Here is a 16,553-nt window from a genome sequence, read left to right on the forward strand (position 1 = left end):
TCAGCACAAAATGATTCAAAAAGCAAATCATCCTTTTGAGAAATATGATAAAGAAACATGACAGAGCAGGAAAAGCCTTAGCATGGGAAGATCTTGTGAAAATTAATAAAAGTACTATGTTTGTAAAATATAAATGAGAGAAGAAAACACATAACTAAAGAAAGAAAAATGAATACTTATTTGACACTAATAATAACAGCAATGCAAATCAATCTTGTTTTTTCCTTAACTCATCAAGGGTTAACAACAATGTGACTCCTCAGTACTGACAAGTGGACTAAAGAGTTACAGTTCTGTAAATAGGCCCTCAGTGGCTCACAAAGCCTAAAGTATTTACAGAAAATGTTTGCCAACTCTTGGATTAGATAGATGGCTGTTCATCTACATCTTCAGAGAGTCTCTCGAAATCCCCCACAATAGGAATACACACTTCTGTTCAAGCTCTTCTCTTAATATAAACCTTTGTTCAATCAATTGTAATCAATTTATGCAAGCATCTGTTCAAGATTTGATCCCTTAAACTTGTCATGCACTCATGCACACTATTATCCTTTTACTCTGTGTAGATAGGTTATTCCATTTGGAATTTTCTACACCTTTTATTATTTCCTGACATTCCTGATAATCTCAGACTTATGACTGCTAAATTATAGAAGCTCATATGGAATTTACACCTGTAATATGGCATTCCCAAGACCTCACTAATACTAACTTGTTCATATGCCTTGTCCCACAGAGGCTGAAAAGCACTTGTGTTTTTAACAAGTTGGGTCTGTAGACACAAACTTGTTAAAAATACAAGCGTTTGAGCGCCACTTAAAAGATATTCAGTTGTAATTCTGGGGATGAGACCTAAAAATTGATGCTTTTTAAAAGGCACCCAGGTGATTCTCAGTTAAACTGAAGTTTGAGAAAGATGTGTATGTATTCGTTGACTCACTATGAGATTACCATTTCAACGCACAGCTAACCTCAGCCCCAGGGATCTGAGCGGGTGCCCATCCCAGTACAGATCACCTGTTACTCTCCAGAACGAGAGCCTTAACATAGGCTAGAGCAATGATCATTTGCTCCTGTAGGCCAGCATTTCAGCCAGGACCAGTTTTGGATGTCGACTATTGAGTGTAGTTAAGAACTCTGCATTGCAGTTCTTGCTATCCCATGCCTCTTGTATTCAATATTTACACTGAGAGAAATTCAGGGAACATGGTTTATATTCCAATTGTCCAATTCTACCACAAGTAAACCAAGAACCCCTTGATAAGCCTGTAATTAGACTGTTAAGGCAGTAGGACTGCTGTATCTCAGGTGCAAACCAGTATTTTTGACTACCATACTATAAGGTTACAGAACACTGATTTATATTTTGAATGATTTGCAAAGACCTAATGCCAAAGACCAAAACGATCAGATTTTGAGTATAACAGCTCATGCTCCAATTTCCCTTTCCTTTTACCTAAATTTACTCAAATTATTTTAATGGAATGGTATACAAAAGCTGTCACCCACTTATGTTGCAAATTTCTAATAAAGAAGGAAATATCTAGGTAATTTTTCTTGTGTCATTTTAATATTCTATTGCTTCTGTTCATTATTGGGTTTCCTTGGTCTTTCGGAAAACATATAGGCAATGTGCTCAAAGATGCATTCTGATTATTAAAGTTTGATATCATATAGATTTCATCAATTCCTCTTGTATAGATAATATTTAGGGGAAAAGTAATTTTAACTATAATTTTTTCCCAAAATAAAGTATCATAAACTTGATTTTTTAATAAACCTCATGGACTTTCATTTGATCAGACATGCTAGAATCATTTTCTCAAGTTTGGCAAAGTGTCAATGCTTCATATAACATAAATTTAAGGTAAGTGCATTTTATGTGAAAATTACAATGATAGCTACAGTAATTTAACAGATAACTTACAGATTGTTCAAATACATCTTACATAAAAAATTACCTCACCTAAATCTTCCCCCATATACTAATCAGGAAAACCACAAACTTAATATTTCATGAGCAATGTGTTTTGTCTTAAAAAAATCTAACACCCTTATTATCCCTTTAATTGTGCTTTACTATGAACATGGCAGCATATTTTAACATACAGTCCAAATTACTTAGATGATATTGAATATAGCCATTTCAGAGACTTAAGAAAACAACTAAAATCCCAGAAGAATATGTACATTTAAAAGGGTTCATCCAATTTCTATTATGCAATTAATTAAAAAAAGAATTTTTGAACCTTGCATATGATAATTACATTCACACTTCTTGTGAAATAAGAGATAAACATATAAGTGGCTAAGTTATTTCCTTCATACATTTATATGTATGTGGATAATCAAAAGCTTTACATAAAAACTGAAAACATAAGTTTTGATCATCAAATATGTTTTATGTACAGGAAAGGACAAAAGTAAGGTAACAGTTGTTTGTATGAAAAATAATACAATAATTAATAAATGATACAAGAATAAAATTTGTATTTTGTGTACTCACAACTATAAACCTACTTTTGCCTCATTCTATATATATTTAATTAACTCTGCAATACTAGTAGGCTTTTAAAAACTTCTTCATTGAAATATTATTGACACAATATAAATTGCATAGATTTAAAGTATACCCTTTGATAATTGTTGCCATATGTATGCATCTGTGAAACTATTTCGGAAATTAAGGTACTGAACATAGTCAAGGCTATATTTTTAAAAAAATGTTTCCTTCTTTAGGGCACTAGAAAACTTGCTGGTGAGAAATCAGATACTCTGGGAGTTTCAGTGACTAATTATGATTAGTAGAGCTATCTATGTATTTGTAACAATACCATTAATTAATATCCTATTGATAAGCTAAATATATTCACAGTTTTGAACCTTAATTCTTTATGGTGCTATTAAGCACTACAAAACCAACTAACTTATATTAGGTATCTGTCCTGGTATCTGTCTTTATCACCCCCCCTTTTTTCCCCACAATATTAATTGAGAAAATACAATCTAAGAATGTAACCAAGCTGAAGTTGAAACAGAAGGGTAAAATATGCAAAATTTATCTATCATATGCATCTCCCTTTGATCTTCTCTTCCTTTCTCTAATAATATATCTTCCCTGGCTATATTGCCTTAATGTTACTAAAGTTAGTGTTTCAGTCCTTATAACATTCCTCATCTGGGTCAACTTTTTCCAGTAGAGCCCTATGATCTAATTCTTTCCTTCTATCCCATTTCCACATATATTCTGTTTATTGAAAAGAGAGAACAATAAATAAATTCATGTTCTAGTTACAGGTTATTTAGAGTGGTAACCTCTAATGTTTAGATCGTCTTAAAAGCCAGTGTCTATGTGCAACAGTGCATAATTAATAGCAAAGTATCAATTATCTTAATGAATAAAGATATATGGGGTGAAGATGAGCATAATCCTGCTGCTTTTCAAATCTAGCCATAAACAATCCATGTCATATTTGTTTCCCTATAACTGTCAGTATTTGATTCAAAACACGACCCTAAAATATTAAAAACTTTATTTTTGCCCATTTATTTTTGCGCATGGGTACCATATATGAAAACAGTATTGATGTGCATTATTTGTTATGTTAAAAATCTTTAATTCATTCTTGAGTTTCTCTCGCAACAGAGTTTTCTAAATGACTTCAGTAAATTTCACTAGCGTTTTGTCAGACTCAGTGTTATTGGTTCATTTGCCCTTGTGGTCAACTAGAAAGAATCTTTGGTTCATTTTCACCTAAACTTTTTTAAAGAAATGCTTTTGCCAATTTTTATCCTTGCCATTTTTTTTTTCTGTTCTTGTTGCAAGTAACAAGTTTGGCCTTTGTCTCTGTACAATTTCTCTTTGTTAGTTAAGGCTCATTAGCTGTCCTTTCATTAATAGCAGACTTCATTATTCAAACACAACAATATTTTATATTTTTAATCCAGAATTACATGCTTCCATGAGAACACTATTTTTAAAAAGTTTGATCTGCAATTAATTATATTTTTACTAACATTGTGTGTATGTGTGTGTGTGTGTGTGTGTATTTCAAAAAATTAAAATATTCTTATATTGTCAATTCTTTTCCCAGAAATAAATAGTGCATAAGATTATATTGTGTTCCTTTGCCTTGTTAAAGTAAGAAAAAAATTGGGAAATGAGAAAATAATGAGTAGACAGTACCAGGCAGGGGCACTCATGGACCATGTTATGATTCAAAAAGTACATTTTTATTGCATAATGCAAGAGAGATTCATAAAAGGCCATTACAATGAAAGGCAGTCTAAAATATTAAAAATACAACATGCTTTAGGATGTTTTATAACACTTCACTTTAGTAACAGAATCCTTATCTAAAGAAAAAAACAAGAAATATATTCATAGTTTATTCCTTTTGGTTATAAATTCTTGCTATCCATAGAAAAATTTTAATATTTGTAAAATTAGCATTCTATCAATAAAAATCCTTAAAATATTTATTAAATCATAAATTTAAAAATGCTATCACTAGACTAATCAATAAGTTATTGGTTTTCATTTTCTACTGAATACTATCCTTAAATACAATGTGACTGCATTGCATTGAATTGCATCATTCATTAAAATGCAATGCGGCTCCATAATTTATTTTCTTTAATGACCTCTAAATTATTATAACCAGTTTAGGGCATCAGACAATAAGAAACTTTTGTTAGTTTCTTGATATGTCTTATATTTGTGGGTAATTTCCATTGTTGATATTAAATCAGATAAATCAGATTAGAATGCATTTTCTATGTTTCAAATCACCCAGAATGAACTTAATTTTGTACTTATTATTGACTTTAAAATTAATTTAAAATATTACTTGCAGTTCTGCTACTTTTGTCCCACATGTATTCCTCCCCTCAAAATGAGCAAATTATTTTCAAATTAGTTGCTTTAATAAAGTTACATGGTCAAGATGTAAGCATGGCACAATCTTCTAATGCTTAGAATAACTTTAGATTTCTATATCTTATGTTATCACAACACTTAAACAAAGATCCAAAGCAGCACAAGAATTATTTGTGTGTGTCTGTTATGAAGCTATAGAATCAGTATAACTCACAAAATATCTGACTTATATCTCTTTCTTTTTTTAAAATATATTTTATTGATTTTTTACAGAGAGAAAGGGAGAGGTATAGAGTTAGAAACATTGATGAGAGAGAAACATTGATCAGCTGCCTCCTGCACACTCCCCACTGGGTATGTGCCTGCAACCAAGGTACATGCCCTTGACTGGAATCGAACCTAGGACCCTGAGTCTGCAGGCCAATGCTCTAGCCACTGAGCCAAACCAGTTAGGGCTCTTTCTTTATATATTACTAATACTAAGGCCCAATGCACAAAATTTGTGCATGGCTGATAATCAGGGCCGATCTGTGGGGTGACTAGCAGGGCAGGTCCCCACTGGCACCCACCTTGGCTGGCCTGTGGCCTGAGGGCTGGGAGCAGCTCTTGTGTTGAGCGTCTTCCCTCTGGTGGTCAGTGTGCATCATAGCAACCAGTCATTCCACCATTTGGTCGATTTGCATATTAGGCTTTTATTATATGGGATAATATGTCTTTGGTCTATGCTGTTTTCTTATATTTATTTATCTCCGTTCTCTCCAGTGGATAATATCTATATCCATGACATCTATTATTTTCTATTATCTATGTATCTATGTGTGTAGATGTCTATGAATCTATCTACCTACCTACCTATCTACCTATCTAGATATCTATATTCTTACTAAAAAGGTAACTCTACAAATAGTAAGCAATCACAACTGTTTGATGATATTATATTATCTTAGAGACCTGTGATTTTATCCTTAAATAGTGGGTTACCATTGCTATGCAATGACTCACCCAAATCTCATCTTGAAAATTGGAATAATAGCCTCAATATATTTTCATTTGACTACATTGTAACAACAACAAAAACTTTGGCTGGAAAAAATCTTCTTAGGATTATAAAATATCTAACTTACAATTATTTTGGAAAATGTTTTATCAGAAATTTCAATTGACCCTCAAGCACACACACATTTTTTTTTTTTTTTTTATCAACAGATGCTTCTGTTGACAACAATTAGATAAAACTGAATGCTAAGTCAGTATGGTAAAATGTGGCTGTCCTTTAAAATAAAAGGAAAGCCTTGAAGTAATGAATGTAAATATTACATCTACTATCATAAATAAAATCTGGAAAGCAAAAAAAAAAAAAAAAGACCAAAAATTAAATATTACATAAAATATCAAAGAAGAAAGTTAAGTCTGGCCAGCGTGGCTCAGTGGTTGACTATCAACCTATGAACCAGGAGGTCACAGTTCAATTCTCAGCCAGGGCACATGCCCGGGTTGTGGGATCCCCAGTGTGGGGCATGCAGGAGGCAGCCAATCAATGATTCTCTTTCATCATTGATGTTTCTATTTTTCCCTCTTCCTTCCTCTCTGAAATAAAAAGTTAAGAATGTATTTTTTTTAACTTAAAAGTAGGATAGAGTAGTGTATCCAAAAATATTTTTGTTTCTTAACAATCAGGGTTTACAAGAGAAAATCATGAGAATTGATGTTATTTTATAGAAAAATGTGATCATTTTTATTAGTGAGATTTTAAATAGATGTTTCCCTTGGAATTTAATAAACTGTAGAATAACTATAAATATATTTAGTGATTGGTTCCATATCTATATATATAAAAGGCTAATATGCTAATTGTTCCTCAGACCCTTTGACCTATCAACCAGTCACTATGACGTGCACTGACCATCAGGGGGCAGGCACTCCAACTGGTAGGTTAGTTTGCTGCTGGGGTCTGGCTGATGAGGACTCGGTGAGATGGGCCAGACACACCCTGGAGCCTTTCCCCAGTCCCTCCTGGACCCCTATCATGCACTGGTGTGGTCCCTCAGCCTGGCCTGCACCCTTCACAATCCAGGCCTCAGGGGATGTCGGTGAGCCTGTCTTGGCCCAATCCCTGCAGGTCAGGCCAAGGGACCCCACCAGTGTACAAATCCGTGCACTGGGCCTCTAGTTTATAATAAAAGAAAAAAACAGAAGAGACCTCCCCTTTATTGTTTATCTCTAACAAAGTTTTTGAATTGTGAAGAGACAATCTTATAATGTAGTGAAAAAAAAAAAAAACATTGAACTAGAAGTCTAGAATTGTTTTTCTAACAAACAAACAAACAAACAAACAAACAAACAAACAAACAAACAAAAATTAGGGAAGCCATTCAACCCACAACCTCAATTACTAAATATGTAAGATAGAGATGTTTTAGTAAATAACAGCTATATTTTTTCCTAATTCTGTGACCCCTCAGAAATATTTGGATGGAACAAAAGAACATGCCTACTTGGAAAAAATTGGGTATGTTTAATAATGAATAAAATATTCAGGTATCTATTTTTGAAGTAGGTACAATTTATAAGATTACGGTATAAGAAAAAAGGAAATATATGGAAGAGTCTGTTATATAATTAATGTATCTAATACCAATTGAACAGCTAGAAAAGAAATAAAATCTAGGAGTCAGAAATGTTTTGTTTGTAAGGAATTGATAATGCTAGAGTCACAGTATGGGAAAGAAGATGAAATAAAAATAAATATATGATTTTCAACAAATAAAATCACACAGGATGAGAATTCACTTCCTGAATTGTAATTAGTTTATTTGTCCCAGGAATAATTCTCCAGTTTCCAATTATCTTTGGGAGGGAAAAATATCCATTAACAAACCATTTTCTATGTGAGATACAAAAATATGAATGTGTTTCCCCCCTCACAATCCCAAAACACATTGTCTCCCATTTAATGATAGAACACTATTCAAATCATATTATTGCTCCAAATGGCTACAATCAGACATTCTGCAAAGCATGAGTCTGGGATGAAAAGATTTCTCATCCCAGTTTGGGATATAGAGTCATATCAATGTTGAATGAATCCACAATAAATTCTCAAGCAAAGCTTTTCAAATACATTTCCATTTAAACCCACACAAACTACTTTTATTCAAGTACTCCAGGGTAATAAAAGTTTCCATGGCTGCTGATTAAGAATTGCTTGAAAACATTTTTGGCAGATAAGTGCTTTTCTCCTCATGAGTATCAAGTGACTTTCTCAGAGTGATAATATTCAGGTAGATGCATTCATTTTGTTAATTCAACATTTCAAGGCATAACCTATAGTAAACCAAGATATTTTGGACTTCCTTTCAAAGTGAGATTCATTTCTCAATTTTGATTATTAAAAAAAATTCCAGAAGTGTTATTTTACTTCTATAATGGAGTTCAATAACACTGATAAAGTGCATTTACAGAATATTTAAAATCAAAGTTCACTGCCAATAAATGTAAAAGCTCCTTGTTGTACTTGAATTACTGTGATTAATGAAAGTGATTCTAATTACTAAAAGAGCATCTCCATTTCCCAATGTTTATTTTCTATATTGGAAATAGCTCTACACAAACTTAGCTTTCTACAAAACTTCAAGAGATTATTTATTAAATTCATAGAGAATTTTCTAAAAAGACATTGAAGACCCTGGTGAAAATGCTAAAAATTTTAAGTAACAACAAAAACCAGTGCCTCAAAATAACATTTGTAGCCTCAAGAAGTGAAGGAAGGCAAAGGAAATAGTACAACTCTGAGAACATATATCAGCAACATTAAAGTTGCATGAATATAAAAATTGATCCTAATAATACTATGCATCTAAATAATAAGAATTGTCCATCAGAATTCTTTGAAATATAACAAAACCTGAGATATATACCATATATACATATATATATGTGTGTGTATATATATGTGTATGTCTATATATACACATAAATATGTGTGTATGTGTGTGTGTGTGTGTATATATATATATGTATATATATATATATGTATACATATATATATATATATATATATTTCTATAGCATAAAAATTCCAGAAATGCTATTTTACTCTTATAATGGAGTTCAATAATAGTGATAAAGTATATTTACAGAATATTTAAAATCAAAGTTCATGTCCAATAAATGTAAAAGCTCCTTGTGGTACTTGAATTACTGTGATTAATAAAAGTGTTTCTAATTACTAAAAGAGCGTCTCCATTTCCAAACATTTGTTTCCCATATTGGAGAAAGCAGTAACTAAATTCATAGCAGAAACATTAAAAGTGGCAATAGTTTACACATGTAAGTCACCCCAAAGTCTCAAAAAAGTTTTTCTTAACATAGTTTCTATTTAAAACAATAAACAAATATCAATGCCTTCATTTATCAGTCACTAAAAAATGGAACAGCTTGATTAGGACTAAAATCTTAATGGTTTCTGACTACTTTAGTGTGTCAGGTATCCTGGTCACAAATAAGAAAATTAATGGTGGGGGCGGATAGGAAAGAGGCAACACTATCAGTTTTCACCAAAAGCCATGATTACAATTTCAATTATTCATCAGGGATATGGACACAATATTCATTAGTGTAAATGAAGGGCCCCCAAAGAAATGAGTTGAGAAAGTTCTATTAGCAAATTGGGTAAGATTATGTGCCCAGGCTATATACATTTTTATAATCATTCCAATGTATAAAACCAAGTTCCTGTAGAAGGAGAATGTGTAATTCACTGAAGGAGTCAAGATAAGCCTGGGAGAATAAGAGAGACATATAAGCAAATATTCTAACAGACTACAGAGAAATTCAGAGGTAAGAAAAGCACATGATTTTAAGTTGAATACCAAGACCCTGGAATTATGTTTTAATTGAACCTACCATATCATGAATGTCACTGCATATCAAATTAGTCTGCTGTGAGTTTCCAACATTTATAAACAAATGACTTACTATATGACCCCTTCCTGCCATTGTCTGTCCATTCATTCAACATCTTTGAAATAAATATTTGATGTCTACCACTTAAAGTTCAATCACAACAATGAGACCTTGCCAAAGAAATATATATACACTGAGTGGCCAGATTATTATGATCTCTGAATGCATAATAATCTGGCCACTCAGTGTATATCCTATATAATAAAAGCTTAATATGCAAATTGTCCCCTCGACCAGGAGTTCAACCAGCAGGCAGGCCAGCCAACCACCCATGTACCCTCCCCCTGGCCAGGCTGGCCAGACCCCACCCATGCACAAATTCATGCACCGGGCCTCTAATATATATATATATATACTGAGTGGCCAGATTATTATGCATTCAGAGATCATAATAATCTGGCCACTCAGTGTATACTAGTGGCCCAGTGCATGAAATTCGTGCATGGTGGGGGGGGGGTGGTGTCCCTCAGCTCGGCCTGCACCCTCTCCAATCTGGGACCCTTTGGGGGATGTCTGACTGGTGGTTTAGGCCCGATCCCACAGGGATCGGGCCTAAACCGGCAGTCAGACATCCATCTCACAATCCGGGACTGCTGGCTCCTAACCACTCACCTGCCTGCCTGCCTGATTGCCCCTAACCACACTGCCTGCCTGCCTGATCAACCCCAACTGCCCCCCCTGCCAGCCTGCTCACCCCCAACTGTCCCCTGCCAACCTACTCGCCCCCAACTGCATCTCCTTCAAGCCTGCTCACCCCCAACTTCTCCCCCTGCTGACCTGCTCACCCCCAACTGTCCCCCTTCACTGGCTAGCTCACCTCAACTGCCCCCCTTCACTGGCTAGCTCACCCCAACTGCCCCCCCACCCACCTACTCTTCCCCACCTGACCCCCATGCCAGCCTGCTTGCCCCCAACTGCCCCCCCCTGCTGACCTGCTTGCCCTCTACTGCCCCCCCTTGCCGGCCTGCTTTCCCCCAACTGCCCCCCTGCTGGCCTGCTCGTCCCCAACTTCCCCCGCTTGCCAGCCTGCTTGCCCCCAACTGCCATCCCCCACCGGCCAGCTAGCCCCCAACTGCTCCCCCTGCCAGCCTGCTTGCCCCCACCTTCCCCCCCTCTGGCCTGCTCACCCCCAACTGTCCCCCCCCCCCGCTGACCTGCTCACCTCTAACTGCCATCCCCCACCAGTCAGCTTGCCCCCAACTGCCCGCCCCCCCCCACCACCCCGCCACTGGCCTGCTCGTGCCCAACTGCCCCTCCCTGCCGGCCTGCTCATGCCCAACTGCCATCTCTTGCCAGCCTGATCGCCCCTAACCGCCTCTGCGTTGGCCCCACCACCACGGCTTTGTCCGAAAGGACGTCTAGAAGGACGTCCGGAAGGTCTCCTGGAAGGTCTCCCAGTCTAATTAGCATATTACCCTTTTATTAGTATAGAGGAGCAAATGTTTCTAAATTCTATATATTCTAATTTAGATTGCTTTAATGATAATTGCTCTGTGAATGGATCATGAACATTAATCTCCTTTTGTGGCTGAAACTAGACATGGGGATGTTCAGTGGATAGTAAGTACCACCACCTTGCATAGGTGAATTTGAGCTGGACTGGAGTTTCATTGATGGTGGTGTGTGTCTGAGGTTGGGGTGGGATAGATTCCAGAGTGAACCACTATGGATATTGTCCAGTAATGTAGGAAGGAAAGTGAACTTTGCCTCCTCTGCATCAGGTATGTTCTTGAAGACTTAATCCAAACAGTCATCAGCTGTGGACTAAAGATAAACCACAGATGCTCTGGGTCTCTTATTCACAGCACTTACTAGATCCTCTCCATTATATAAAACTTTCAAGATACAAATTCATTGTTAGGAATATGACATATTAATAATGGGCTTAATTGTAGAGACTTGGTTAATACAGGCTATACTGACTATTGGATCCTCTATTATTTGCTTCACATTGAGCTATAGATGCTTAAGAGACTTGTAGAATTTTAGAGTTAAAAAGGACATTAAAAAACAAAAAGGTTAATGTTTCCTGCTATTACTGTGATTGTCATGTATAATGCTCTGTCAATCACACCTAAAATTAAATTTCTTTCTCTACCTCACATTGCAATTTTTTGTCAAAATAGCAACTAGATTGTATTTCTTGTAGTTGGCAAAATGTTGACATAGATTATTGTCCATTTGCAAAATAGCATTATTTTAATCCTCATTATGTAATCTACAAACATAATTTACTTAATCTTTATAACAACCAGGGATAGTATTATTATCCACATTTTATAGATAAAGAAATTGAGATTCACTGGGTTTAGTAGTCCTAAAATCACACAGCCAGAAAGTAACAGGGTCTGAATTTCAGCCCAGGTGTGTCTGACAGAAAGGCTAAGTACTTTTCCCATTAAACATATAAATCTAGCCTAGTTGTTAGAAAATGATCCTGAACTACACATACCAATAATTCCTATTAGCTTGCACTTTTGTGGGTGATTAGAATAATTGATCTAAATATTTGTTTGGAATAATCAATAAACTGTTTCCATATCCTCTGTTAATACCTGCAAAGAAATTGCACATAATCTTACCTAATGACCAGTAAAACAATTGAGTATAATTTTGGTGACAAAGTGGCCAACTCTGCTAAGCATGAGGATACGATGATGGAAAGGTTGTAATTACACATTCTCATTCTAATGTGCTATGCCAACAATTAGTTTATGTCCTTATACTTATTATTTTTCATTTGAATAAAGGAAGAACATGGCTATTATAGGTGCAGTGAAGAATATTGCAGATATTTAAGTCAGCATGACAACGAATTCATTAATACGTTCATTAAATACTTAATGAGCATCTACTATAGGCCATATATTGGAGGATATGGCAAGGAACATTCTTATCTCATGGAGTTACATTATAATGGGAAAGGTAGACTATAAACAAGTAAATTTATTATATTTACTAAAGGCCCAGTGCATGACATTTGTGTACTGGCAGGGGCATCCCTCCGCCCCTTAGCGCTGCCATGGAGGCAGGAGAGGCTCCTGCCACTGCTGCTGTGCTCCTCAGCCATGAGCCCGGCTTCTGGCTGAGCGGCACTCCCCCTGTGGGAGCACCATTCACCCAGAAGCCAGGCTCACTGCTCCTTAGTGCTGCCTCAGAGGTGGGAGAGGCTCCCATCACCGCTGCTGCGCTCGCCAGCTGTGAGCCTGCTGGTGCGCTTGGCTTCTGACTGAGCAATGCTCCCCTTGTGGGAGCACAATGACCACCAGGGGGCAACTCCTGCACTGAGCATCCGCCCCTAGTAATTAGTGCACGTCATAGCGACTGGTTGTTTTGCCGTTCGGTCGATTTGCATATTAGCCTTTTATTATATAGGATGTTTACCTATACATGCATAATATATGTACACATATATAAGGTTTTTATATTTAATTATATGAATGCATATAGTTTCAGTTTATAAAAAGTGCTATAAGGAAACATAAAGCAGGTTAACATGAAAAGTAAATGTTATTTTAGATATTGTATAATCAGAATACAAATACGATGTTGAAGAATACCTGTGCAATATTTAATCATTGGCCATTTGAAGGCTAGGCTGTTATTTCCTCTTTCTAAGTACAAGGCAGAAAATATTTTAGTTCATTAAAAGTACCTTTTGCAAAGCAGTGCATTCGATTTTCCCAAGAATGTAAAGCTACAGATTTTATATTTCTAAACTTAATGTTGGAGAACTTGAGTAAAAATTCTAAATCTATCTGAAAAACAATTATACCTAGGAGCTACAATATCTCTGCTGTACCATTTTATTTCATCAGCTTACATAAGAAAACAATTTTATGAAGATACTAAGCATTACTATGCAATTAAGGTTGGTTGCAAAACCAGTTTTAATCTATTTTTCCAGGCCATATTTTCCTATTAGTGATAAAGTTCAAAGACATTAAGTTTAGAGTATTAAATTTTAATGCTGGAACTTAGGCTTCAGAGTAAAAAGTGAGTGGCATTGGCAAAACAAAATAAAACGAAGACACATAAGGAAAAAAACACTAGTGTGTAAAATTCCTCTCCTAAGAAAAAACAAAATTGATCCATTAAATTTTTAATATTTACTTTTTATATCTTTGAATAAATTTCATTTTATAAGATTGTATAAAATACTATTACTTAAATTATTTTTCTTTTTGGTAGTTTTTATTGTGATGAACAAAAACCAGAACAACCAGAATTTTGGAGAAAATTTAAAGACATAGAAAATTTTGATCATTTAGAAATTTGGCTTTGAGGTTCACCTGAATTTATCTTCAAGGATACAGTGTCTAACACCTTGAACACACCATCTACTGAATGAAACACCACCTCACATCAAAGTAAAAGAGCATGCAATAGATATCAAAGCAGGAAATCTCTTGTTTGATCAGCATCAGTGAAAATTAAGTAATCCTTTTCAAATTCTCTTCCAACTCTGAAAAATGAAACCTCCAATCGTACCAGGCCAATACAGACAAGATCAGTCCAACGTTTGGAACTGGGTCAATATACATTCAAATCCTAAGCAGACAAACACTACTCAGTTATGAAAGCTGACAGGGTCCCTGCTCCAGGTGATAAGGCTTCAGGCATTGCAGACACCTCAACACCTGCAGCAGAATAAACACTGACAATTTGACAGTTTGTCAATTGGAAAGCCATTCACTCTTTTTGAGACTTGGGAATACTGGGAGTGGAAACAATCTTGTACACACATCTAGTAACTACTGTCATTATTTGTATGGTAAAGTTTTCCCTTGATAAGTATCCTTGAAGATATTGTGTGTGTGTGTGTGTGTGTGTGTGTGTGTGTGTGTGTGTCCATGTGAAAAAACCGCCCAATTTATAAACAGAGCTCTGGCAATTCACAAACTAATTCATAGTAGCCTTAAAGTTACTTGAGAGCTTAAAAGTAGAAACAGACCACAGTAGATGCACATACAGCTAATAAAATTATATTTAACACTGTAAAGAAATGAGTATCATAAAATTCAGACTATTGGTTATACTACTCAGAAGGGAGGAGGTTGGGAATGAAGTATGAGGGGGTGTTTAGGATGCTTGGTATGTCCTATTTCTTTACCATAGTAGTAGTTGTTTCCTTGAAAATAATTCATGAAACTATCCTAATACTTTTTGCAGTTTTCTATGTTTACTATGCTTCAATATAAAACAATAATTAAAACACATTAAAATATTTTCAACTCTTCTAGCATAAATTTACCAAGAGGTTTTTATTACTGACTAGAGGCCTGGTGAATGAAATTTATGCATGGGGCGGGGGTGTCCTTCAGCCTGCATGCACCCTCTCCAATCTGGGACATCCCTCTCACAATCAGGACTGCTGGCTCCCAACTGCTTGCCTGCCTGCCTGCCTGATTGCCCCTAACCATTTCTTCCTGCCAGCCTCATCACCCCCTAACCACTCCCTGCCAGCCTGATCGACGCCTAACTGTTCACCTGCCGGCCCGTAGCCCCTAACTGTCCTCCCCTGCAGGCCTGATCACCCCCAACTGCCCTCCCCTGCTGGCCCAGTCATCCCTAACTGCCCTCCTTTGCCAGCCTGGTCACCCCTAACTGCCCTCCCCTGCTAGCCTGGTCACCACCAACTGCCCTCCCATGCTGGCCAGTCATCCCTAACTGCCCTCCCTTGCCAGTTTGGTCACCCCTAACTGCCCTCCCCTGCTAGCCTGGTCACCACCAACTGCCCTCCCCTGCAGGCCTGGTCCCCCCAATGGCCCTCTCCTGAAGGCCTGGGTCCCCCCAAGTGTCTTCTTCTGTCAGCCTGGTTGCCCCCAACTGCCCTCCCCTGCTGGCCTGGGTCCCCCCCAATGTCCTCCTCTGCCAGCCTGATCACCCCTAACTGCCCTCCCCTGCTGGCCTGATCACCCCTAACTGCCCTCCCCTGCAAGCCTGATCCCCCCAACTGCCCTCCCATGCAGGCCTGGTCCCCCTCAACTGCCCTCCCCTGCAGGCCTGGTCACCCCTAACTGCCCTCCCCTGCAGGCCTGGGTCCCCCCCAATGTTCTCCTCTGCCAGCCCGGTTGCCCCTAACTGTCCTCCCCTGCAGGCCTCGTCGCCCCCAACTGCCCTCCTCTGCTGGCCCAGTCACCCCTAACTGCCCTCCTTTGCCAGCCTGGTTGCCCCCAACTGCCCTCCTCTGCTGGCCCGGTCACCCCTAACTGCCCTCCTTTGCCAGCCTGGTTGCCCCCAACTGCCCTCCTCTGCTGGCCCGGTCACCCCTAACTGCCCTCCTCTGTAGGCCTGATCACCCTCAACTGCCCTCCCCTACAGGCCTGGGTCCCCCCCCCCCAAAACTGTCCTCTCCTGGTGGCCTGGTCACCCCTAACTTCCATCCCCTGCTGGCCTGATCACCCCCACTGTCCTTCCCTGCTGGCCCAGTCACCCTTAACTGCCCTCCCCTGCAGGCCTCATCCCCCTAACTGTCCTTTCTTGCAGGCCTGATCCTCCCCAAGTGCCCTCCCTTGCAGGCCTGGTCCCTCCCAAATGCCCTCCCCTGCTGGCCTGATCGCCCACAACTGCCCTCCCCTGCTGGCCATCTTGTGGTGGCCATCTTGTGTCCACATGGGGGCGGCCATCTTGTGTGTTGGAATGATGGTCAATTTGCATATTACCTCTTTATTTTATGGGATTAGAACAACTCATTAGTTTTATCTGA

General features: G+C 37.8%; 1 protein-coding gene across 4 annotated transcripts in view; it reads right to left on the reverse strand.

Moving 5' to 3' along the window:
* The window catches only part of GRID2 (glutamate ionotropic receptor delta type subunit 2), a 1,502,079-nt gene that overhangs the window by 604,794 nt on the left and 880,732 nt on the right, over window positions 1-16,553 (reverse strand). The gene's annotated exons all lie outside the window — the stretch shown is intronic.

This window comes from Plecotus auritus (genome assembly GCF_963455305.1).
Source record: "Plecotus auritus genome assembly, chromosome: 1".
Lineage (NCBI taxonomy): Eukaryota > Metazoa > Chordata > Mammalia > Chiroptera > Vespertilionidae > Plecotus > Plecotus auritus.